The sequence below is a fragment of the Microtus pennsylvanicus genome, chromosome 3 (genome assembly GCF_037038515.1).
Source record: "Microtus pennsylvanicus isolate mMicPen1 chromosome 3, mMicPen1.hap1, whole genome shotgun sequence".
In the NCBI taxonomy this organism is placed as follows: domain Eukaryota; kingdom Metazoa; phylum Chordata; class Mammalia; order Rodentia; family Cricetidae; genus Microtus; species Microtus pennsylvanicus.
In genome coordinates this window covers 126844933-126871863 of record NC_134581.1, presented here as the reverse complement: position 1 = coordinate 126871863, position 26931 = coordinate 126844933, and the positions used below count along the sequence as shown (strand labels likewise).

Here is a 26931-nt window from a genome sequence, read left to right as displayed (position 1 = left end):
GACCAAACCTACAAATTATAGGCATAGAAAAAGGTCGATTTCATAGACCAGATCTTTCACAGTACCATAAATAATGTTCCTAAATTAAAGAAAGAAATATCCATGCAGATATAAGAAGCATGTAGATCATAAAACAGGCAGGAGCAGAAAAGAAACTCCATGGCATATTGTAATTATAACACTAAATATGCAGAACAAAGATAAAACCCGCAAGAGGAAAAGAACCACACATCACATATAAAAGAAGACCTGTCAGAATTACAGCTCACTGCCCTACAGAAGATATAAATCCAGAAAAAAATCTGAAGCAAGGTACTTCCAGTTGTAAAGGACCACAGATACCAACCCAGGCTACTTCAAATGATAAAACTATCTTTCATAGTTGAGGAGAAAGAAAAATGCTCCATGATGGAAAAAAAGAAACAAACAAAAAAATCTGCCTCCATGAAGCAAGGCCTAAAAAGAATATAGGAAGTAGGTAGTGGTGGTACATGCCTTTATTCCCAGTACTTAGGATACAGAGACAGACAACAATACTTCAGACTGAAGAGAGAAATTTTGTAGAGTAATTTGAGAAGTATTGGTATCAGCTCTTCTTTGAAATTCTGGTAGAATTCAATGCTAAAATCATCTGGCCCTTTGCTTGTTTTGACAAAGAGACTTTTGGTGACTGCTTTTATTTCCTTAGAAATTATTGGTCTATGTAAATTGTTTATCTGGTCTTGATTTAATTTTGGTATGTGGTACCTATCCAGAAAATTGTTCATTTCTTTTACATTTTCCAATTTTGTGGCGTACATACTTTTCAAAGTATTACCTAGCAAGTCTCTATATTTCTTCAGTGCTTGTTGTTCTGCTCCCAATTTTTAATTCTGATTTTGTTAATTTGGATATTCTTTCTCTGCCTTTTGGTTAGTTTGGATATGAATTTGTCTATCTTGTTGTTTCTCTCGAAGAACCAACTCTTTGTGGCCATTGATTCTTTGTGTTGTTTTCTTTGTTGATATTTTATTGATTACAGCTCTCAATTTGATTATTATCTGTTATCTACTCCTCATAGATGAGTTTGCTCTCTTTTGTTACAGAGTTTTCATGTATGCTGTTGAGTCACTAGTGTGAGATTTCCCAAGTTATTTATATAGGCACCTAGTGCTATAAAGTTTCATCCTACTTCTGCTTTCATAGGGTCCCATAAGTCTGGGCATGTTGTGATTTTGTTTTCATTGAATTCTTGGAAGTCTTTAATTTCTGTCTTTATTTCTTCCTTGACCCAGTGATGATTCAGGTGAGCATTGTTCCATTTCCATGAGTTTGTGGGCTTTCTGCAATTAGTGCTGTGGTTGGCTGATCAGAGTTTTTAATGTCTCAATCTTTAACCATAATAGTACATAATGTTGCAAACTGGCATTTTGCAGAAACTGAATGAGATAATTACTGTCCTCATATACACAAGTCAATAAATTTACTTGAAAGAGGAAATTTGAAGCCATTAAAACCACAGAACCTAAAGTCTGATTGTTGAAGTCAAAAATCTCAACTGATAACTTCCTCACAATATGACTGATATCTGCCTTGGTTTCTCATCTAAGATGAAGAGTCTGTGACTGTGTACCTCACACACAAATTTGGTTAATTAAATTTTGTGAAGATCTTAGAATATTTCACAATAAACAAATTATTTTGTTTTTTGAAATAATAAACTTTCATACAAAGTTTCCTTGTAAGAATTTAAGCTGTGCCTAGCACTTGATCTTGGTTTCTATTTCCATTCTTCAATACGGTTTCATGAAGTTCTTGGTAAAAATTAGTTTTAGTACTAGTGCAGGAAATACAAAGATGAATCTATAGGATTTTATAATGTCAAAAGTAAGTGAGTATTTAAACATACCACAGAGGGAATATATAATCATAATGATGAGCCATACGTATTTTTGTAATTTTGACTTGGGGCCTTTCTTAAGAAAAGTGACTATTAAACTCTAAACTTTACCTGATAGTGCTCCAGGGAAGTGCAACAGACTGTAATAATGCATCTTTTATAATATTTTCATGTACTAGGGAATAGTCCAGTGCTTAATCATCCATCCTATGACCAAGCATCCTCTCAATAAAGTTGTGTGTCTATCTGCCTGTATGTGTGTGTGTGTGCGCATATGCATGCAACATATTCAGTAAACAAATGGAAAATGAGAATAGAGATGAATCAATGACTTGAAATTTTATTGGGTGATGGGGGAGTGTCATATATCAATCTGTTGATTTCATTAGCTAAGCAATAAAGGAACTGCCTTGGCCCATTTCATTGGTTAGAAGATAGGTGGGAGGAGTAAACAGAACAAAACGCTGGGAGGAAGAGGAAGTGAGCTCAGACTCGACAGCTCTCCTCTCCGGAGCAGACGTAGGAGAGACGCCATGCTACCTGCTCCAGGGAAGACGCACGCTATGAAGCTCCAACCCAGGATGGACTTAGGCTAGAATCTTCCCGGTAAGCGCACCTAGGGGCGCTACACAGATGATTAGAAATGGGCTAAATTAATATGTGAGAATTAGCCAGTAAGGGCTAGAGCTAAGGGCCAAAGCAGTGTTTAAATGAATACAGTATCTGTGTAATTATTTCGGGGCATAAGCTAGCCGAAGCCGGCGGCTTGGGTTTTGGGGACGCAGCCCCGCCGCCCATATTACTACAAATGACGCCCCACGTGATGGACTAAACCCACTTAAAAAACCTGAGAAGGCTTAAAAATAATGGAGAGAGAGTTTAACACAGATTTTTGCTGTTTGTTGGTGGCGTGCTGTAGAGAGATTTCCTGATTCGGCAACAGCAGCAGAAAAAACGCTGTGTCATTTTAAAGTGTGGCTTCCTGGGGCTGTGCCACCAGTGCAAACTCTGGCTTTATGTTTGTGTTCCCGCTTGGGATCTGAAGGAGAGTGCTCTGAGACCTTGACAATGACTCAGAGCTCCCCGCCTGCTCCTGGGCAGAAGGCAGAATCAGGCTTAGGCAGGCGGAAGAGCATGGCGGATTCCTGCTGCCATACAGAGATGTGTTTTCAGACTGCATAGTGCTCTGCGTGTCAGATTTGGATGTAACTTGGATGAAAAGAATTTCTGTGCTGCACGCTCAGTCTCAGAATTAAAGTGCTGAGTGCCGCTCCTACCTGGTAGCCCCAAGAGGCTTCCTGACTCAGCTTTAGCTGCAAAACCCTGTGGCTCATTAAGAGGTCCTGCCACAAAACACTTAAACAGTGTTGATGAAAAGCTGAACACATGCTTTTCGGTTTTCAGCCGTAGCAGGAAAAAAGCTGTGCCGTTTAAAAATGCCGGCTTTCTGGGCCATCCTGCCAGGGCAAACTCTGACTGTTTGAGGCAGGAGGGCCGGCTACCAAGAGAGGACTTGAGTGTTGTCTGTTGTAGCTCGCTGGCTGGCAGGGACCTTGAAATGCTATAAACATGGCTACAGCCAGTACCTCAGCCATGAGGCTGGAAAGCTAAGGAATGGGCTACATCTAGCCAGCAAAGCCACGCCTTTAATCCTACTGATATTGCTTGGTAAATTAAAGGCTCTTGTGGTCAGAAACAGAGAAAGATACAGTAAAGAGAACGTCAAAGACAAAGAAAATTTTTAAATGATTTACAATGTTAAAATATATGTAGACTAAAAGTTAAAATTCTTAAAGTAAACCTCTGTGACTTCAAGGTGTGGTAGCACACGCCTTTAATCCCAGTGCCTAGAAGGCAGAGACAAACAGATCTCTGTGAGTTCAAGGTGTAGTAGCAAACACCTTTAATCCCAATGCCTGGGAGGCAGAGACAGGCGGATCTCTGAGAGCTCAAAGACAGCCTGGTCTAGAGAGTTATTCCAGGTCAAAGATACACGCTCAAAAAGCAAAAAGTTAACCTAGGAATGTCACAGCTTAGATTCTTAAGCGCCTAGTGATTTAAAGGCGCAAATCAAAAGTGCTCCTGGACAGTAAAAAATTGCAGATTCACAATAGGACAGATTCAGACCGCTAAACGAGTCATACTGTTGGATGAATGTACGTAGGCTTGGGAGAGAGAAGAAAAAGAATATAGAGAATAAAGTTAATGGTTAAAAAAAAAAAAGGTAAAGTCTTTAAAGAGACAGAGTACAGATAGTTATAGATATAAATAAACATAAGCCGCGTAAAGATGGAAAATTCACAGAGAGTCTGGATTATGTACATTGTGTTTTCTTTAAAATTTTTGACTGTGAAGGAGCTAAGTACAGAGAGACATTTCATTATATGGGCTGCCCAGTGGAACCAGAACGGATATCATGAGGGTATGATTTCAGAATTTGGATCTAAGGATATGATACTTTGGAAAAGAGATTCTTCTTTTGTTTTCACAGAGGATGAGACTCTATGGATTTCTTCTATTCCGATTTGGTATGATGGACCACGTCCTCCTGAAGGGTTGCTGTGAACATCTTCAGAAAATTGCTTTGCTCAACTGCCAACTGAGATGAAACTAGCACACAGGTTATACCATGAAAGACCTAATTAACGACGCCCCCATTCAGCAGGAAGCAGTTTGGAGAGAAAAAACTGCGCCCATATTCCCAAAAAATGTTTATAAATGTTCTTTTACATTTAAAGGGGGAAATGATATAGGTATGAATAATTTGCATTGATAGAGATTTAAGGTCAATTTTGTTATATGTATAAGTGTTTCTGATTTTGATTAAGGTATTGTGATTGTGTAGTTCATTTAAATATTTACTGTATAATTAAGAAATATAGGTTGTTAAGGGATAATCATCGATAATAGTAAAGCTTCTAGTCATGTTACTTAGATTTTCTAGATATATAGAGATATATTTTAGATAGACATTTTCATGTCTTTCAAAGATTATAGAATAGGACATTTAATGTTTTAATAACTTAGGACTTTTCATGACAATGAGACACTCTGCTCCTGGCAGCACCAATCTACTTCAAGAAGAAGATGGGCATCGAAGAGGATCCTTATGGAGTTTGATAGCCATTTGGGCAAGAAACTGCTCTTGCCTGGACTATTGCATAAACTGGACAAAGAGAACCCGCAGAGAGAGGATTGCTGAACTTGCCTAAGGTGAGATGATCTTTTGGGGTTCCTGATTCATGAAAGAGTCTGCGAGACATTCTGCAGGACACAACAGATAGTGACTGAACTGACTTTGAATTTTCCTGCTTTATGGAAATGTCTGCTGGATACCATGGGCCTGAAGGCTGAAGATGGATGCCCCAACGGTACAGAGGAACTTTGGGTGACTGTCCAGGCAGCGAGATGTCTCTGTCATTTCTAGAGTTTTAAAAGTTACTTTTTTCTTGTTTGCTTAGGTAGTATTGTATCTTTTTGGAGTCTTTGATGAAGTTAAGAATAGTTAGTTATAGTTTTCCTTAGTTATGATAAAGATTATTGTAACTTTTACTTGATAACTGTTTTGTTATATGTAATTTTGCTAGGTTGAAGTTAAAGCCTTTCTTTTTTGTTTAAACAGAAAAAGGGGAAGTGATGGGGGAGTGTCATATATCAATCTGTTGATTTCATTAGCTAAGCAATAAAGGAACTGCCTTGGCCCATTTCATTGGTTAGAAGATAGGTGGGAGGAGTAAACAGAACAAAACGCTGGGAGGAAGAGGAAGTGAGCTCAGACTCGACAGCTCTCCTCTCCGGAGCAGACGTAGGAGAGACGCCATGCTACCTGCTCCAGGGAAGACGCACGCTATGAAGCTCCAACCCAGGATGGACTTAGGCTAGAATCTTCCCGGTAAGCGCACCTAGGGGCGCTACACAGATGATTAGAAATGGGCTAAATTAATATGTGAGAATTAGCCAGTAATGGCTAGAGCTAAGGGCCAAAGCAGTGTTTAAATGAATACAGTGTCTGTGTAATTATTTCGGGGCATAAGCTAGCCAAAGCCTGTGGCTGGGGTTTTGGGGACTCAGCCCCGCCGCCCATATTACTACAATTGGGGACTCTAATTCATTAAAGCATACTTCCCAGAGTAAGCTCTATTGATGGATTTAGAGCAAGTGAGAATGATTTCTGTGTAGTCACAGTGTTCTATACAGTCAACCCATTGTATCTTTGGAATGGTTCTTTTTCAGATAGGTTGTACCTTGTACCAGATGCCACCAGTTTTACATGGCAAATATCTGGATTGATCACACCAAGGAACTTCAAGGGGATGAAGAACTAGAAATTAGGTTGAGAATGTGAAAACTCTATTCAAAATTGATGATAAGGCATGATAAAATTGTAGGAATTCAGTACATGATAATGTATCGTGGAAAAAAAGAAAGAACTAATGTTCACATATTCACAAAAGCTCCCAGCCTTTCATTGCCATACAAAGTAGAAATAAATAATTAAAACCCCAAATTGATAAGAATACATGATCAATTTGAGAAGATACAAATCTTCTATGCAGAAGAATCCCAAAATAATTGATCTAAATGTTCTGCCTTAAAGAAGTAGAAAGTAACTCCCAGTCCCTTAATTATAGACTATACAAAATGACTTTCCTCTAAACCCCATAAAATGGGCAAAGGCAAGAGAGTAGCTTCCCAATGGACAAACCTGACCACATTGGCCAGATCAATGCCAACTTCACTAGTGAGAAACTATATTGATGGTGCATGCTTTAAGTAGTATATGCCAAAAGCACACTATACCACCGTGTTCTTTTACCACAAGTTCATGACAAAGTCTGACCATAAGAACATCAGATAATTCCAACAGATAGACAAAAATATAAATATCTACCCTATCCTCTTTTATTTTTATTTTTTATTTTTTTATTATTGTTATTTTATTTATTTATTTATTTATTTATTTATTTTGTTTTTAGAGACAGGGTTTCTCTGTGGTTTTGGTTCCTGTCCTGGAACTAGTTCTGTAGACCAGGCTGGCCTCGAACTCACAGAGATCAGCCTGCCTCTGCCTCCCGAGTGCTGGGATTAAAGGCATGCGCCACCACCACCCGGCCCCCTATCCTCTTTTAAAAGACAAAGGATATTAAAAACCAGCCTCAGCAACTCTGGGCAAGAAAGATCCCAAGTTATGAGATGTGGAGTGTGGTCCAGGACTGGATCCCAGAGCAGGAGGGCACAGGAAACTAAGGAAAGGTTTGTATTCTATGAAATTTAGTGAGCAACAGTGCATGAATTCTAGCCTATTAATGTGCTACCAATGTATTTTGGTAAGGCAATCAATCAATGGTAAGTGAGGCCATGAGGGCAGGAGCAGGGCTGAAGGAAACACCCTTTATCTTCAACTGGAAATCTGACATTGCTCTAAAATGTATTTAGCAATAAGATCTGTACCAGTCCTTCATTTAAAGCTCTACCAGGACTACTACAGAAGACTAATCTTCTTTCAAATGATCTTAGGAGCATACTTGTTAAAAGATGCCCATCTCCACATCCTCCAGTTTTTAATGTGCCCTCCGTAGATCTATAGATGTGCCAACTTTTTCTCAATGTTGTTTGTACGTATCCAACTCTTTGCTTCCACTCTCTCTAAAGTGAGCAAGCTTTCATCAGTGTAATCAGAGTGGACAGAAGTTAAGTCTTTGACCCATTTTCTTCAAGTCTGGGGCCTGTACTTTTAAAACACCCATTGTTCTCATGTGTGTCCTTAAGAATTTTGCAAATGTTCTAACAAACACTTTCTTCTCCGTCAAACATACCCTTTATAAAAGTCAGATACGTGATTCCCAGTTGTTAAAAAATATTTAAACAAGGCACCACCTTTTTCAAACATTACAGGAATGAAACAGTACGTGCTTCATTCTCCTCTTCCTCACACTCGTCGCCCAGATGATTCCATCTGACCTGAAGCAGAGACTAGCTTCTGTGAATGCATTGCCAAGCACGGCTGCCCGTATGCCACCAAGGCCAAGGTCCTCAGTCTTCTGTCTGTTAAAATGCTGCTCTGGCTTCCAGATGCTGTTCACATTGCAGATTTTTAGCCTTCTTCTCCCTCTGTGTGATCTCCGATCCTCTTCTGGAGAAAACTCCACAGTGAATTGAAGCAGATTGTTTGAAGTAATTTTTCATGATGGGATGTTCCAGGCTTCACTGTCACTTTTCCTAGAAGTGACAGTGACATATTTTCCCCCCGTGTCCTCAAATAACTAGAAAACACAACGGCCTTCCCGTACACCTGGTCAGGCCCCTTGCAGAAATCTGAAGTCTCAATTTTAATCTTTGGGAAACAGCTTCAATTGTAGAAGTAGGTCGTAATAATCTTAAATGGGTTCACTTCTTAACCATTTCAACACTTCATGGTATTTCTCTTACCTTTCTCTTCAGGGAAGATATTTCCCTCAATGAGCTTCAGGACTTCTAGTCCAGTTCAAAATGTCAGTAAAATTCATCTCTTAAATGCCATTCATTCATTACCTGACAGTAGTTATTAAAAAAAGATTTTAAACTCAAAATTCTGTAGGCTTCCATGTTTATGTAAGCAAAATAATTTGAAGTTTGTCATAGAATAAATCACTTTTAAATGGTTCCCAAATTAGTACAAATGTCATCAGTCTAGCCTCATTTCTTGGATTTTGCACATTCACTATCAGTCTGGAATAAAATTTATGTGGTTTTTTTTATAAAGAAAGCAGAGTACATGTACAAATACCACCATAGAATTATAGAAAATGATTTTTAAAGGTTAAACAATTCACCGTCTGTTTTAGCAAACACAGCTGGTAGTATGAAATAATATCTCACAAAATTAGGAGTAATGAATTATATGGCTGTCACAAGTCTTAAAAATTAAAATCTGAAATCACTAGCTCTAGTCAATCCCAGTTAACCAGAATGTGAAACCTTTAGATAACTGCAATCCCTATACCCACGTCACCATTCTTAGATAAAAACACGTCTTCCACAGCAGCTGTTGAAATAAGACCAGAGTTTTGTTAGCTTCTAAGTTGGTTACATAGTTTCATTAACAAAAATTATATTTTTAGTTGGTCAGGAGAAAAAATAATTTTTTTCAAGTGAGTAACACTTGTTTGAACTATGCAGTACCCAACTATCTCATAAACTTCATTCCTTAATATATTTATGAGAGTGGTTTTTGGTGAGATTACTATGTGAGCTGATGAAATGGGGAAAGAAAAACTGCCCTCATCAAAGTAGGTGAGCATCATTCATTCGTAAATAGGAGTATTAGTCAGGGTTTTATAGAGTAACAGAAAATACAGAATTAATCTATTTATATAGAGAGAAAAGGGATATGTTAGAGTCCTTTACAGGCTGTGGTCCAACTCGTCCAATAATGGCTCTCTACCAACCAAATCTAAGAATCCAGCAGTTATCTAGTCCTTGAGGCTGTATGTCTTAGCTTGTCTTCAGTACAAACTGGAAACCCAAAGAAGAAATGAACTTGCTATGCAGTGAAAGATAAATCAAAGACTGAGCGAGCCATAATATCAGGCTGTAGGCAAGACTGTAGCATGTTTTCTTGGTGATTTATGTGGAAGGCCACAGCCCATTGTGGGTGGGGCCTTCCTTGGGCAAGTGGTCCTAGGTTCTATAATAAAGAAGGCTTAAGAAACCATAGGGAGCAAGCCAGTATGCAAAATTCTTCCATGGCCTCTCTATCAGTTGCTGCCTTTAAGTTTCTGCCCTACTTGAGCTCCTGTCCTGATTTTCTTCAGTGATGAACTGTGCTATGGAAGTGCAAGCAAATAAACCCTTTCCTCCCTAAGTTGTTTTTTGGTCTTGTTATTTTATCACAGAAATAGGAACAGCAAGGCCATACCCAAAACTATTAGATTTCTAAATCACTAAGTATATGGATCCAGCTAACATACTCAAGTGAGAAATGTGCTATCTTCAGAATACAAATAGTCCCACTAACTAAATGTTGGAGGAGGTCTCATAATTATAGTTATAGTTTTCCTTAGTTATGATAAAAGATAAAATAGATATAAATGCAATCCACTGTGGCAGAGAATCATGCAGCTGAAACACCTGGCAGCTATCAAGAAGCAGAAAGAGAAGAGAAAAACCCTGGTGCTCAGCTCATCTTCTCCTTTTTACTCAGTCTGAAACTCCAACTGATGAAATTCTACTGTAGACTTTTAGGATGGATCTACTCCAATTCAATTAACCCAATCTAGAAACTGTCTCGGAAACACAAAAATTAGTCTGTCTTCTAGGAGAAGCTTGATGTTGTAAAGATGACAATCAACATTAACAATATTCGTCATCATGATGTGTTAACACCAGCACCACCACAAAAAATGACGAAGCCCCAAACTGTGTAACTGCTAACCCAGCATAAGTTTTCACTAGGATGTCCTGGCTGTTAAATCCTATAGGGCCACCATCATTGTCTACAGGCAACCAAAGTATTGTAGGAGACACGACTTACTGAATTCATATAGTTGTGGAATTGAAATGAGATCTTGTAGGCAAAGCATCTGCTGAATGCCTGGCACTGCCTGGAGACCCAGTGTTGTCACAGGTGGGTGTGGGATCCCAGATGCTGACATGCTCCACTGAGCCAGGAAAACACCTGCCTCCTTTCAATCACCCATGAGAGTCTGCCAGGCTCTGGGAACTGAGGGGAAATAATTAAGCCTGTTGACAAAGACATTTTCTCACTTTTTTCCCTTGGGTGGTTATTAACGGCTGTTTGTAGCTACCTCTTTACTCCTAATGGCAACTTTTCAAGTGCGGAAATACGCTGGAAAGATTCTTGTGTCTAAGATCTATCTTTTGACATGAGGTACAATTTCTGTGGTGACAAAAAGGAAACACAGGAAAAAGAAAGGTCAAAGAGTATGTGGCAAAGGTTCATGAAGGAAGCAAACTCTGCTTTTATAAAATAATCAGAGTGTTTTAAGCAATTAGTTTATTTCCTGGTTATTCTATCATTCCCAGTAATAACTATATATATACAGATATATATCAATGAATAGATATTATTTTCAAAGAACCTCAGTTTTCCTCTTTGTTCAGGCTTTTATTCAACTATCATCCATAGTACTTAGATGAAAGCACAGCAGAGACTGGCAAGGTATCATGAAATTTTGATTTGATGGAAGTATTCCAAATAGACTCCAAAACAGAAACCATGAGAGGAAATGTGAAAACAGAGGAGACTAAATCTGGCAGGGGCCTCCCTCCAATATCATCCACAGTGATTCACAAGGAGTGAATGCAGTGAGCGTGTATCACCACAGGCAGCAGAATGAGCCACAAAAAGATGAGAAAAAAAAACTTGGACTTATTCAACCTGGATCAAACTTTGGGGAGTCTGATCCCAGATAGTTTATTGCCAACATATTTAAACACAGCACAATTTGGGGGGGAAGGTTTCCAGGCAACAATTACCCCAATTCCAAGTGCACATTAAATCTTAAGGTGACTACATAGAAACTTCTTCACAAAGTACAAGTGACCATGAACATGGGTTCTGTAGGTAAGAGGCCTAGAATCCAGGGTCACCACTGATCAAGATAGCATAAAGAACAACGAGCTAGAAAGTACGTGTGACAATTCCCCTAAGAATCGGTTCTATTGACTAGGAGCTAAATACAACAGGTCTAAGGAGGGAGAGTTTGGGATAAACATTCTGGGGAATTTGGGTGAGGTGTGACTCTAGAGACAGCAAAAGATGGGTGAAGTCTGCCTCCACAGACAGCAAAAGTCATTAGCCATTCACTCTCCCCAGGCTTCTTGGAGGAATACAGGTATTTCTTCCTTTGAGAAGATACTCTCGCATAATTAACATGCCTAATTTCCATAATGATCTGTGGGCACAAGGGTCTCTATGTTCCCAAAAGTACAGGAAGTGTGTCCTAGCTCCCTATTGTCACTCGAGTTTGTCCTACATGGTCCCAAATGAAATCCATCTGTTCCACTGCCAGATACATGGACTCATCCATGCTTGGCCAGATAGCAAAGGATGCACCTCCATATTTATTCAGAACTCAGCTATGCTGTATGATGAATGAATAAGGAAAAGCCTGGTTCTGCATTTTCCTTCCTAACAGGGAATATCCTGTCTCCTCCAGGTGACAAGCATTTGACTGTATCTATTTGAAGTTTATCATTCTAATAGAAACACTGCCAATTAATTAGAAGAATAACATGAAGTAAGGATTCAAAATAAGCAACAATAAAGGCAACTTCTCACTCTAGTTATATACTGTAGAGCACCTGATGTCATGTATTGTGGAATATTAGTTTAAGATGTGTCACATCTGTTTATGCTGTGGAGCATTTGCTTAATGATGCAAAGGTGTGCTGCGTTCTTTACATTGCATTTCTTTAACTCTGTGAAGCTGTGTTACTGTGACAGTCGACAATGCCTGGTTGGTCTAATAAAGAGCTAAATGGTCAATAGCAAAGCAGGAGAGATTAGGGGGCTGCCAGGCAGAGAGAATAAGAAGAAGGAGAGATGTAGGAGTGAGAGAAGGAGGAATCAAGGTAGCAGCCACACACACACACAGCCAGCCACACGGTAAGAATACCAATAACACAGGAGTCACCCCTAAGTAGCAACAAATGGGGCTTCAGAACACTATATGTTCTGTATAGCAAAGGAAACAATCAGCAGAGTTAACGCACCAGCCCTCAGAATTAGGGAAAGTCAATGTGCCACTCCACAGAAAGGGGCCGACAGAGAACTTACAAGACTTACGGAAGTGAAATGTCATGAAAATAAAACTGCCAATCAACAAACGGACAAATGAGCAGAATACTAAAGTTTTTTTTAAAAAAAAATACCACAAATGGCCAAAAACCTTTTAAAATGTGATCAGTATCCCTAGCTAACAGGGAAATCCAAATTAAAACTACTTTTAGATACTACCAACACTCTGACAACAAGTGTTGGAGAGGATGTGGAGGAAAATGGACTCTCATTTACTACTGATGGAGGTGCAAACTAATTACCCATTGTGAAAACGGTTTGGAGACATCTCAAGAAGTCAAAAATAGTATGTCTTTGCTTCTGTTCCAAATGGCAATTCTAAAGGCATAGAAGTTCATTAAAATGTATGGACTTTGGGTCTGTTGATTTTGTTGTGTGATGTTTGCAAGGTTTTTTTTTTCATAATAAAGTTTGCAAAAATTAGAACTACTTAGGAATGAAGTATCGGCACATGCATTGAAAGGTAAATCTCCAAAGTACTATGCTGGATGAAAAAAAAAGAGACACAAAAGAGCATATTCTGAATAATGTAGGCAAAACTTTAGAAAGCATAACACAAATGTCTAGTGACAGAGAATGGGCAGCGGTCAGAGAGAGAGGTCGACTGTAGACACGTGGGAGGAAACCGTTTCACTGAAGGACTTGCTTTACAGGCTCTCTCAGGTGACTGTGTAGGCACAGATGTTAGTCAGAATCCACACACAGTTAAGACGGGAAGTTTTTAATAAAGTACAGTATACTTTTATCAAGTTTATTCTGAGGATGATCGTACAGAAACATAACTCATATGGATGCATGTTTTTCATTTGTTTTCATTGGTTGGTTAGCACAGAATCTTCAGAAAGCAGGTGTTCAATCTATACCTACTCCTGCTCCACACTGCTGAATGCCCTCATCTGGTTATATCATTTTAAGATTAAGATGAGACAAGGCTCCAATTATTACAGTGGGTTTACAACTGTAGAACTGAGCTGTCCGTCAATGTAACAGGGAGTCAAGTGAACTGAGATTGTCTCATTTGCTTTCTTAAAGCTAAATGGGAAAATTTGAACACTGCTTTTCATGCATATGATCAACTTTTATAGGTTCTTTCCTTTTGTTTGTTTGTTTGCTTGCTTGTTTGCTTTTAAGAAGTGGTCTTACTATGTGGCCTGAATAGGTCTGAAACTCACTATATATCTGAGATGGTCTCACATATCAACTCCTCCTGCTTCAGCCTCCTGAGCACTGATTAAAAGATATTCTATCATTACTGACTATAAGTTCTATTTGGTTAGACTTTAGGTGGGGACTGGGGATTTTGACTTTTTAAAACTGTGAAAGAAAATCTGTTCTACGTGTATCTTTTGTAGCAGGAATATTAATACTTATGATGCAAAGTTTAAATATTTCCCTGCTGTTGAATAAGGCTCTTGTACACTGTAAAGTTTTGTCACTCATAATAATTTAATAAAACACTGATTGGGCAGTAATTGGCAAGCTAATAAGACTAAGAGAATTCTGGGAAAAAGAATGGCAGAGACACAGTTGCAAACAAGACACAGAGAAAGCAAGATGAGAATGACTTACCTGAGAAAAGGTACCAAGTCACATGGCTACACATAAACAAAAATTATGGGTTCATTTAAGATGTAAGAACTAGTTTGTAATAAGCCTGAGCAATAGGTCAAAAGTTTATAATTAATATAAGCCTTTGTGTGTTTATTTGGGACTGCATAGCTGCAGAACCTGGTGGGATAGAAACTTCCCTCTACATTTCCCATTTTACTTTATGCATAAATTTGAAAACTGTTTAAATTGGTATATGGTATGTGTCAGTGGTAGTAGGAGGCTCTGGGTTCATTTTCAGTACACACACACACACACACAAACAAAAGAAGGAAAAAATAGAACAGGTATTATCAAACCAAAGGTACCACGTTTCATGAGACATTTTGATTTTGAATCAAGGTTATGAAAATTCTTTCTACTTCCAGGATGTAAGAATTAAATAAGATGATTGTTTTGTTTGGCTTGTTCTCTTTTTAATATGGTAAATATCACAGTTTTGCTTTTACTGTAGGTGAGAGATACTATTGTAAGTTGTAATGTTGACAGCTACCATCTGGTAGAAAGAAATAGGTCAGTAGTAAGAAAAAAGTTGCTGTGTAGAAACACAAACCTACATGAAGGGAAATAGGGTCTATTCAGATGATAGAACTCCAATTGTTATTTCAGATGTGTGCAGAAACAAAGCAGAGACAAATAGAGGGTAGAAAAGAAAGCTTTAAGAAAGAGGCTGAAGAGCTTCTGCTTCTGTAAAGAAAAAACACACTGCCTTCAGTGTCTTAAAGCATGAAACATAAACACTGAAAACTATCATTGTTCGTTTAAAAAAACTCAATTTTTTTGAAATTCGCATAACATGTAAGCAATCATTTTATCTGAGCCTAGTGAAGCACACCAATAATCCTAGAATTTGGGGGGTTCAGGTCTGACAATCATTTTTAATTTGAGACCTTCCTAGTCTTCACAGTAGCAAGTTCTAGGCCAGACTATCTCCAGAATAAAAGAGGAACCATATTAAAGTGAAACATTCAGTGGTATTACCTATATTCATAATTGAGTTTTTCAGCTTAAAAATTTTTCATATAATATATTCTGATCATGCTTCCCCTTCCTCAACTATTCCCAGATCCTCCCATCCTTGCCACCCAGTCTAAACCCTTTCTTTCTTTCTCTCAAACAGGCAAACAAGCAAAAAAAAAGCCTAATAAACAGACACACCCACAAAAATGAAACTCCAAAACTATAATATACAAGCAAAAGACCAATAAGACAAAAAGAAATAACCCAAAGCAATAAGAGACAAAATGTTAACAAAAATACAATTGAATTTGTTTTGTGTTTGCCATCTACTGCTGGGCATGTGGCCTACCCATAAGTGTGCATAATATGCCCATGATTCATTTAAACACTAACTAGTTCAAAGCAATTTCCAGCACCCACTCATACAGCCAATGCTCAGAAAACCATCTCTCCACTGGGATTTCTCCTTTGTCTCAGGCCTTGGCAAACATCAGATTGGTTTCTGTCTCTATGGATTTACCCACTTTTGATATTGAATGCAATGAAATAATATAATGAAACTGTTTGTGTCTAGAGTCTTTCATCTCGTATAATGTCTCTAAGGTGCACCCACGTTGTAGTGTATAGGAGCTCTTCATTTCCTCGAGGCTCAATAATATTTCATTGAAGAATTGAACTGTTCACCCCAACTCACCCCAATTTTCTAGTCTCCAAAACCAGCCAGCATTTCCTGCAAACAGACCACTGAGAAAGTCAGGGAAACAGCCCCCAGCTCCAGCAGGACACCCCTGCTAACCCATAAACCACACCTACCAGAGAATCAAATAGGTGGACCACAGACCTTCACCTCTCCGTCTCTTCCTCCCGATCCACTCACTCAGTCTCATCCCCAGCTCTGCAAAAGAACTGAGGCAGCCTTCCCTGTCCACCTTTCCTCATCTACTGTGCATCTCATAGATCCTCTCCTAACATCCTTCCTTCCATCACTGTTTTATCCCAACCTGCAACTCCAGCATGCAACCCCTGCTAACCCAAAAGTAACTCCAGATATAGAAGCAGATAGGCTGATTGTATATCTCCAGCTCTCCATCTGCTCCTTCAGTTCCAATCCCCACAGTGTCATCCCAACTCTGCACCACAACTCCTGCTGCACTCTCCCATTCATTTTAGACCCCACACACCATGGTTCACAAAGATCTTCTCCAACCTTCCTTCCCCCAGCTCATCCAAGTTTCCTGACTCCAACCTCAGCAGTCAGTCGCTGTGAACACACCAGCTGAGCAGTCCAGGGAAACAGGAAGCTAACTCAAGACCTTCACTACTCCCTGCTCTCCTCCAAACCCAACTCTCCAGTCTCATCCCTAGCTCTGCAACAGAACACCTGCTGCAATCATCTTTCCCCTGTGTCCACTTCTCCAGTGGATCCCATAGAGCTTCCCCTCCTAACCTCCTTCTTCCCAGTGGCTGTGTTATCCCCAACTGCAGCAGGCACTTCCCACTAACCCACAGACCACTCCTGCCAGATAATCAGTTAGGCTGATTGTAGACCTTTCTGTTCCTCCAAATTCATCCCCCAGTCTCATCCCCAGGACTATAGAAGACCCTCTGGGGGAACCTCTCTTCACTGTCTCCTCCAATTCCAAGGAGACAAAATAAGGGGATCCAGGTTGAACCCTCTGCTCTCTTCCCTCTTGTGAACCATTTTAAACCTCTACATTATTCCTATTCCTAAGTGTCAGCTTCCAATACCCAGAAACATGTGTTACCTGGGACTCCTAGTGACCAAAACTATAAGGTCCAAAGAAAATTTCCTAGCAGGCCAGACACCATCATCATAAAAAAAAAAAATCCAGAGAGGAAACAGAAAACAAGGAATAAAACACCCACCCAACAAAGACAAACCTTGAAGTCCCAATCAAAGATGACTGCCCATTGGACTGGAGAGGGAGGGGGAGAGGAGTGGGGGGAAGGGGAGAAGGATGGGAGGAGGGGGAGGGAAATGGGAGGCTGGGAGGAGGGGAAAACTTTTTTCCCCTTTTCTCAATAAAAAAAATAAAAATAAAATAAAATAAACATCAGCATAAGAACACAATCAACAGTAGCCAGGGTGATACGTCTCCACTTGAGTCCAGCTGTCCTACCACAGCCCAAGACAAGGACCTTAAAAACACCTACATAAAGATCATAGAGGTCTGTAAAGAGAAAATTAGTAAGTACCTTAAAGAAATCCAGAAAAATACAAGGAAACAGTGCAAGGAAATGAATAAATCCCTTTTTAAACCCCAGGAAAACACAAACAAATAATAGAAGAAAATAAATACCACTATTTAAGACATGAGAAATGTTGGACACAGGGGAAAGATGATTGCAGCAGGTGTTCTGTTGCAGAGCTATGGATGAGACTAGAGAGTTGGGTTTGGAGGAGAGCAGGGAGTAGAGAAGGTCTTGAGTTAGCTTCCTGTTTCCCTGGCTAGCTTTAACCTGAAATAATCACACAGAAACTGTGTTATTTAAATCACTGCTTGCCCCATTAGCTCCAGCTTCTTATTGGCTAACTTTTACATCTTAATTTATCCCATTTCTAGTAATTTGTGTATTGCCTCATGATTGTGGCTTACTGGCTAAAGTTCTCAGCATCTGTCTCAGGCAATGGATCCATGGCTTTTCCCTGACTCCGCCTCCTTTCTCCCAGTATTATTTAAGTCATTGCTTGGCCCATTAGCTCTAGCTTCTTTTTGGCTAACTCTTACATCTTAATTTAACCCATTTCTATTAATCTGTGTATCACCATGAGATTGAGGCTTACCCTCAAGGTTCCAGCACATCTGTTCCCAGCAGCTGCCACATTAGTCTGGAAGGATTCCACAGATTCTCATCCTTTGTGGAAACAAAAGAAGAACTTCTTTTCCAAATTTTGGGTCTCCTTAGACCCAAATCTGAAATCAAGATACCTTTATGTTAGTTTATCTTAGAAGCCCATTCAATAAAAGGTCTCTCTTTAGTTAGCTTCTTCACAATCAAAAAATTCAAAGAAAATGCAATAATATACATAATCCAGACTCTCTGTATATTTTCCATCATTACATGGCTTATTATTTTTTTACTCTATTACTTTTTAATATTTATTTTATTAATAAATTCTACAAGAGATTAGTGCTTCTTCCAGTTGTTATCAGAGAGGTTTTCTCTGGCAGCAGATAGGAGCAGGTTCAGGGACCCACAGCCAGACATTATGTGAAGAAAGAATCAACATTGAAGGTCTCCATTGGGCCCTTCTCCTTGGAGCTCAGGGAATCCCGTGGAAGAGGTGGTGGAAAAATTCCAGAGGTCAGAGGGGATGGAGGACACCAGGAGAACAAGGTCCCTTGGATCAACTAAGCAGGGCTCACATGGACTCACAGAGTCTGAAGCTGCAAGCACAGGGCCTGCATGGGACTGTACCAGGTCCTCTCTGTATATGACTGTTAATTTGGAGGTTTGTGGGATTTTTTTTGTAACCATAGGAGCAAGAATACCTCTGACTCTTTAGCATCATCTTGGGACTCTTTTCCTACTGTTAGGTGGCCTTGTCCAGCTTTGGTGTGATGGTTTTTGCCTTACTGTATCTTCCTTTGTCATGTCTGATAGTTGTCTCTTGGAGACCTGCTCTTTCTAATGGGGAAGTGGTGGGGCAGGGGAAACTGTGTTTAGAACGAATTTTATGAGAGAATTTAAAAAAAAAAACTTTAGAAAAATAAAAATAACATAGAACTTACTATCCATGTATACTAAAATATTAGTATTTTGCTGTAGATTTCTATAATCTTTTACCTATGCATATCAAGCCATTGTAACTGTGATGTTGAAGTGCTAGTCATACAGGCCACCAGACTTCCCCATTTTGAGGTAAGGTCCACAGAGCACATTATATCCTGCCTCTATGCCATTGCTTAAAGCTTTTTACATTTGCATTGGCAACCTATCTGGAAGTGAAGGTATCTAGAACAAGATAATGAAATGTCAAATGCCTATCTGATGTTTCATTAATTACAGCCCTATTTTCACTCAGAAAGATTTGTATAACTCTCAACTCTTAATTCTATATTTGTAAAGCACTCTGAAATTCACAAAGCAGTGTATTTTAACTAGTCTTACTGTAAATGAAATACTCAGAGCAAGCATTATCATCCTGTTTTAGACATGAGAAATATGAGGTTTGACGAGGCAAAGGAACGTCCCCAAGATCCCACAGCTAATTAGCAGTAGAGACAATGTTCTACTCAAGGTCCATCTCATTTTTAATCATAGACTGTTTTTTAAAGCCACATATCTTTAAGTTATTAGTCCTTATTTTAACTAAAATGTTTCTAGTTCTATCTTGAGATTACTTTAGGGCTTAGACATTTGTGTAAAATACATATCTCATCCTTTCACCTTCTTGGGGATTTTGGATGAGTTTGTACATGCTCGGAGTAGTATAGCCATTGACTTTATCGAGGGTTGTAAAACTTTATTTGCTGGAGCAAAATGATTTTGTAGTTTTAGAGAAACATAAGTATATAAGACTTCTGCTTATTTTTTCAGAGGAGAGCAAATACAAGTTTATGGAAATCAGTTCTTATTCAAGTTCAGATAACTCGTTAGTATAATTAGAATGAGAATTTTTGCTTTTAGTATTTACATTTTTCTACTCTACCCTATGAGATTAATCCATATGCCACTTTCACATTAATATATATGTTTACAGATAATGTGATTAGAAAGTCTATATTTTATGCCTCCTCAGTCCATATTCTCCCCTATTTATTTCTTACTTTATAGAGGAACAATTTTTACAAACAATAGATCCATGTGTTAATATGCTATTATTAGTAACTGAATACTACAGTTTATACTGGGGTTCATGCTTTGTATTGCACATTCTATGCATTTTGACATGAGTGGCATCTGTGCATCTTCATTGTCATAAATCATTGTCACAACCCTAAATGTCCCCTGTAGCCAATGTATTCATCTTCCCTTTCTTCTCTTCCTTTGTCCCTCCCTAAAAAATACTAGCCCAGCTAATTTATTTTTTCTAGAATATGATATACTTGATGTAATACTGTATAGCTTTTTCAGGCTGGCCTCTTTCAATTAGCAAAATTCTTGAAGATTACTTTGTAACTTTTCATATCTTTAAGGCTTCGTTTTGTAATAAACATTGTGTGGACATCCAAATTGCAACAACTATGAATAAGTGTACTATATTTATGAAAAACAATAGTCTTTTTCAAATACATATTGAACATATAAATCATTATCTTAAGAATGAGATGATTATTGACTTTAAAATGATGGCTACATTTTCAAATATTAATTTTAACAATTTTTAACCAGCTATTTATTTCATTTCACATTACTGTTTTATAACTGACTTTAGAATACAAAGCAAACTTTTTTCCTTAGGTTAAATTATTTGTCACAGCATATATATTTTATACTGCTGGATTTGGTTTGCTAATAAAATAGATTCCAGGGACTGGAGAGATGGCTCAGTGGTTAAGAGCATTGCCTGCTCTTCCAAAGGTCCTGAGTTCAATTCCCGGCAACCACATGGTGGCTCACAACCATCTGTAATGGGGTCTGGTGCCCTCTTCTGGCCTGCAAACATACAGACAGACAGAATGTTGTATACATAATAAATAAATAAATAAATATTAAAAAAATAGATTCCAAAGTTTCTTCAATGTATCATATGAAATGGTCAAACATCAATCACAATTATGAGTTACACAAACAAATTAGAAACATGATCCCACTCAGAAAAAGCAGAAGTTTATTAAAACAATTGGTTTGAATTGCCCTGAACATTACATTTAACAACATTGGTAAAAGATGCTGGTATATAACATTCAAGGACAGCAACACATCTCTGAGTACAACAGCATCTGAGCATGCACGAAGCCCCAAGTTCAGCAGCAGTGGCTGAGCATGCGCCAAGCCCCAAGTTCAGCTGAAGTGGCAACCACATGGAGGTAACCCCAAGACCATGAAGACCCAATGCCTTTAGCCTCTCTAGGCACAGAAAAAAATACATATGCAAAATAAAGTAAATCTTAAAAAATTAAAAGCAGACATAGATCAAAGTATTCTGATAAGGACAGGAGAGAAATATCCTAGAAAAGCTAAGAAATAACAGAGCTTTTCTAGAACATATTTAGCCTGGCTGTGTGCTCTGATTTTCTTGTCAACAGGTAAGTATCTGCTAATAAATGGAGTAAGTATAAAATGTTCTACTTGCATACATGATACAGTTTTTCTATTATGATAAAACCAGATGCCCAAGGACCAAATCTACCTTAATTTCCTGTCTCCTATACTTGTGACATTGATTGCTTCCTTCAGACTCCTGATATATATGTGCAGAACAAGAAGTGATATTTGAGACAGAACTTTAAGGTGTGTTGTAATATAGAGTGTATTTGACCTATTTCCCAAACCTTCTAAAGCTCTTGGATTTTCTCAGTGAGAAGAGCATTATCTATTTTTCATTCTTAACAAGCGGATTTGTATCTGAATTTATGTTAATGGTACACTAGGTAGTGGGACCTCCAGATAGCTAGATGGGGCTTGTTGCCAGAAAGATTTGTTAGATTCCATGGGCTTCTGCAATGCCAAACTCATGAGGATGCCTGGACAGTGAGGACCCAGCCAGGGCATGGACACCGTGTCTCTTCTGATTCCTTGCCCTGTGAATCTTTTCCATCTGGATATCTAGCCATATCCTTTGCAACATTGCCTATAAAACCCCATGAACCAGACATTTCTTCACTTTCCTTGCAAGTTAATTAAATCCAAAGTAAGAGGAATGAGAACTCCAATTTGAAGTTGCTCTGACTAAAGTACACGTGACCACATGTAATGTAGTGATGTCGTAAACAAGGGAAGTCTTGTGTGACTGCATTCTTATCTGGTACCATCTGGTACTTTCTTCAGTGTTACTATTAAAATTGAAAGGGAAGAATCCAGAGAGTGTTCACGGCAGAATAACTGGGGTTTTATTATATTTTAAGATTTCTGGGATAAAATAAGCTAGCAGAGCCACTTAACAGGAAAAGGCTTTATTTCAGTTTTCCTAAGGGTGTAATCCATCACAGTGGGGAAGTCTCAGCAGTGGGACCTTGAAATCACCTGGTCACATTGCATCCACAGTCTAGAAGCAGACAAAGGCATGCCAGGGCTCATCAGTGCTCCCTGTTAGAGAGCTCAGGAGGCCCTGCCCTGGAAAGGGTTCTGCCCAGAATTAAGATGGGTCTTCCCACATCAATTAGCATAATCCAGAAAATCCCCCACAGGTGTGCTCAGAGGCCCAAATTGCCCACAGGCACCCTCAGATGCCCAGATCTCTGGTGATTTTAGATTCTGTCACAGAAAATAAAACCACTAAGCATGAGGGATTGGAAAAAATATCACACTTACATTTTGGGTACAAAGATGTATTATGTAAAAAGGTATATGTTTTTTCTATCTCTTACAAGAAGAAAACAAATTAAGCAAATAGAAACATACATATATTGCATAACAAACACACTACAAAAAAGCATTTATATAGGCAAATGACAAGAACAAATACAAAGTCAAAAGGATATTAAGAATATTTAAGCTTCAAAGTGAAATCCCTTGGGCTAGTGAGATGGTCCAACAGGTGAAGGCCCTTTATTCAAGCCTGACGATCAGTGTGGTAAAATGAGAGAACTAATTCCTGCAAGTTGTCCTCTTATTTCTATACATGTGCTTTGTCACATATGTGTCTACACACATAGATATACGTGGGGATAGGATAGATATGATAATTTATTTAATGTGATAAATAAATTCCATTTTGACTAGTAACCTACAGGATATTGTTCTTAATCTCAGACAACAAATCCAGCAATATACATTTTTACTATTAGTTAGAAGTTATTCACAAGTGCCTATGCCTCTCAGGAAATTATGTTGCTATTGATATGTGTGTTATGTGTGTGAGTGGCAGTCCATGTGTGCCACAGCAGTGATGAAAGTCAGAGGACAATTTCAGGATTTGGTCTGTCTTGCCACTGTGGGCTTCAGGTCACACTCAGGTCATCAGGCTTGTGTGACAAGTGCCTTTATCTATGAAGCCATCTCCAAAGTCCTTAACCTTTCCTCTCAAGTCACTCTCTCCTTCAGGAGAAATAGGACTGGTTGCTAAATATCTTTATGTCAGGGAGCCAAAACTGCCCTTCAGCACTGGTGAGCCAATAGATTACTCCCAAAATGAGGACAATTATCTGTTATCACCCTGGAGCAGGATGATGATGTTGTGGGAAATAGTCTTCTCTCCCTAGAAATGACAGCAATGACCACTTTGAACTTACTTCAGTACTACAAGATAATGATCACTCAGACCACAGTCTGACCAAGTCTGCATCATATATGTTTCTTATCCTTACCCTAATTCTTCTTCTATTAGCCTAAATCTCATTCCAGAATCAAAAGACATTCCTGGGACTATTAGATGCTTTTATCTGATCTTTTCAATTTGCTACATGGACTAAACCTCATTCCCCCTTATTTTCATTGTTACTCTTTTCTTTAATTGGTGAATTGAGACTTGTAGACAAATCTTTGGTAATGCTGAAGTCAGAACTTTGACCTAAAACTCCATTAACATGGTGGGATGAAAGAGAAGAAGAGTGCAGACCTGTTAGGGTAAACTTTAGGAGAGAATTAGATTTCATTAGCCTCTGTCATTTCCAGTCCATTTACGTACTTGGCAGCTTGTGTTATGCAGATAAAAGGAAAAATGTCTTTGAGGTTCGTGATCAAACATTACATAGGACTTATATTTATATATTTTCTACTATGTTAATGTTGGAAAGGATTCTTCAGGATTACCTAGTTTTAGTGGGTTGATTGCTAGAGAAAAAGAAACTCTAAAGTAAATTTTTAATAAAAAATATTCAATTCCTAGTATTTTGTTTATACTTTCTTGCCAATTGGTCAATTATTTTATTAAGAGATCACTGAAATTTTTGTGGAGGGCATTACTGTTTTTAAATAGATCAAAATGAGCAGAAGAGGCTAAAATTTTAATCCAAACAATGACCCTTAAAAGTGAAGAAAACACAGTCATGTGTTACATAAGTTTGGGATGAATAATATTAGAGTTAACAGAGTTAACTCACAAAACCATCAAATCCTGAATTTTCTGGTTTTTAAAGCACTATTGTGATGTCAATAGGACAGAAATAGACAGAAATCAAACAAGATGTTCATTACACTCACGATTCCATGAGAAAGAGCAGAACTCAGGGTCCCAGGGGCAATTCCCGGGGCATGGCAGAACCAGAGAGGAAGAAGTTGCTCTGTGCAACAGACTCCAAGTGGTTTCCAAGGGAACTGCCAGCTGAGGGGATAGAGGCAGGGTTGGGATTCATGAGTGTGAGTGATCAGCAGTCTCTGTAGGATGGGAGTGATGAGGGACAGTAGCCCAGAGCAGAGGAGTCTGGTGAAGGAAAGGGTTGGGTCCAAGCTCTGCAGTGATTTGTAACTAAGATGCACATTCCATGATGTACATTCATCCCAATGTCTTGGGTTTCATTCAGAAAACTATCAACCAAGATGAAGTGGTCTGCAAATATTGTATCATCTCATTGTTCAGCAGAAAATGTTTGTCAAGCATGAATCGGTAGGGAGACATAGCATCAGTTAACAGATGATACAAGCATGGCGAAACATGATCTATACTTCAATAAAAACTGTAAATACTTTAATATTATGCAAATTTCAGATGTGTCCGGATGTAAGGAAGAAACATAACAAGCAACTGGAATGAAGCTACTCATGTACCCGCAGTCCTTCTGAAATGTGCAGCTATAGTGTGTGACAGGTAAGCCTGGGAGGTCACAGTCACGTCACCTGCTTATGTTCAGGGAAGGCTGTTGGTAAACAAAAGCTGCTATTGTAAAGTCTAACATTCAAATCACTAAAAAAAAATGTGAGTCCCTAAAGTAGTAGTATTATAGGATTGATTGTTTGGGTATTTTAGTAATTTTTTGGCTTGGGATACAATGTGGACAGTCTGGGAGTATCCTTGGATGTCAAAGCTCTTTGAATCTCACTTGCTATGTTTTAGCCAAGCTGTCATGGTGGCAACGCAGATGGCATATCTTCCTCATCATAATCCTTCTCCCATCCTCTTCTTCTTCCTCCTCCTCTTCCTCTTCTTCTCTTCCTCCTCCTTCTCAAATTTGTCCTTTAGATAACTTTCAGATGGCAACATAATTCAAAATAGGAGTCCTGATCTGAGGAAATAGGTAATGTCAAAGAGTGTGGTTTCTTTAATATCACGTGATTTTGACTGATATGAAACTTCTCATAAATGACATGACATCTCAAGCTGAAATGTGTGAACCTTAGAACCCTAGCCTGAAGGGGCCCCACCTACACAGCTCACTGTGTGGGTTCTGGGAAGAGCAAACGGCATATGTGGAGAGTTTCCTCTTTGACAGCTGAAAAAAGATATTCTTCGTTGGAGTCAAAGAAATGTCAACTCTGTGTTCTGAGAAAAACAGTTACAGAAAGATTGAGTGGCAAGAGAGCTTGTGTAATTTCTCAGTGACAGCCTCCAACCAAAGCTAAATTCCACCCTCTTCCCTGTGTTCCTACATGGTGACATAAGGAACATTAGCACTAAGAGGGTTTCAGCACCTCCATGTAGACTTAGCTCCTCATATGAAAGGAGACTACTAAACCCTGGGAAACCATATAAGCTTAGATCAAGTCATGAAGCTGGAGATGCTAAGCAAAGAAAAAGTCCAACAACAAAAACTTAACAAATAGTAGTCAGTCTGTTTGTGTGTTTGTTTGTTTGTTTTTCGAGACAGGGTTTCTCAGCACCACTGAATCTTATTGGAGACACACTAGAACATGAAAATGCCTACTATTACAAGTGAGTGCCAGGCATGCCTGAAAATCAGGGGAACTACAACCACCTCTCAATAGCAGCAGACAGCAGAACTCTTAGTGCAGAAAACGAGGTGGAATGATTCATAGAAAACAAAAGACAAAAGGAAGAAGAGTAGGGAAATCAGACCTGACCCTCAGGAGTTCACAGAAATAGAAGCTACTGATTTACCTCCTAAGATCAGCCAGACTAACTTGGCTTACGTATCTGTTGAGGAATATTATTTTAAGAGGTGTTACATTTGTTTATTCTGTGGAACATTTGTTTTAATGATGCAAAGATGTGTTGCATTCACTTATGTTGCATTTGTTTAACTTTGTGAACTGTGTTATTGTACCTGTCTAAAACACTTGATTGGTCTAATAAAGAAATGAATGGCCAATTGCAGGGCATGAAAAAGGATAAGTGGGGCTGGCAGGAAGAGGGAATAAATAAAAGGAGAAAAGGAGAGAAAGAGATCAAGAAGGAGCAAGAGAATAAGAAAGGGACATCAGAGGCCAACCACCCAGCTACACAGCAAGCCGTGGATAAAAAAGTAAAGGAAAATAGAGAAAGATAAAAAGGGCAAAAGATAGCCAGGATAATTTCAGTTAAGAAAAGCTGGCTGGAAATAAACCAAGCTAAAGCTGGGCGTGCATAATGAATAGTAAATCTCTGTGGGTATTTATTTGGGAACTGGTAGTTGGGGCCCCAAAGAGTCAAACAGCAAGAACAAACATTTTGGTGCCCCAG

At 38.8% G+C, this 26931-nt stretch overlaps 1 long non-coding RNA gene across 1 annotated transcript in view; it reads right to left on the bottom strand.

Annotated features, from left to right (window-relative positions):
• Positions 1–20811: 20811 nt before the first annotated feature.
• The window catches only part of LOC142847391 (uncharacterized), a 37154-nt gene continuing 31034 nt past the window's right edge, over positions 20812–26931 (bottom strand). The window contains exon 3 of the long non-coding RNA XR_012910159.1: positions 20812–20870. This is a non-coding gene — a long non-coding RNA (uncharacterized LOC142847391). The remainder of the gene's footprint in view (positions 20871–26931) is intronic.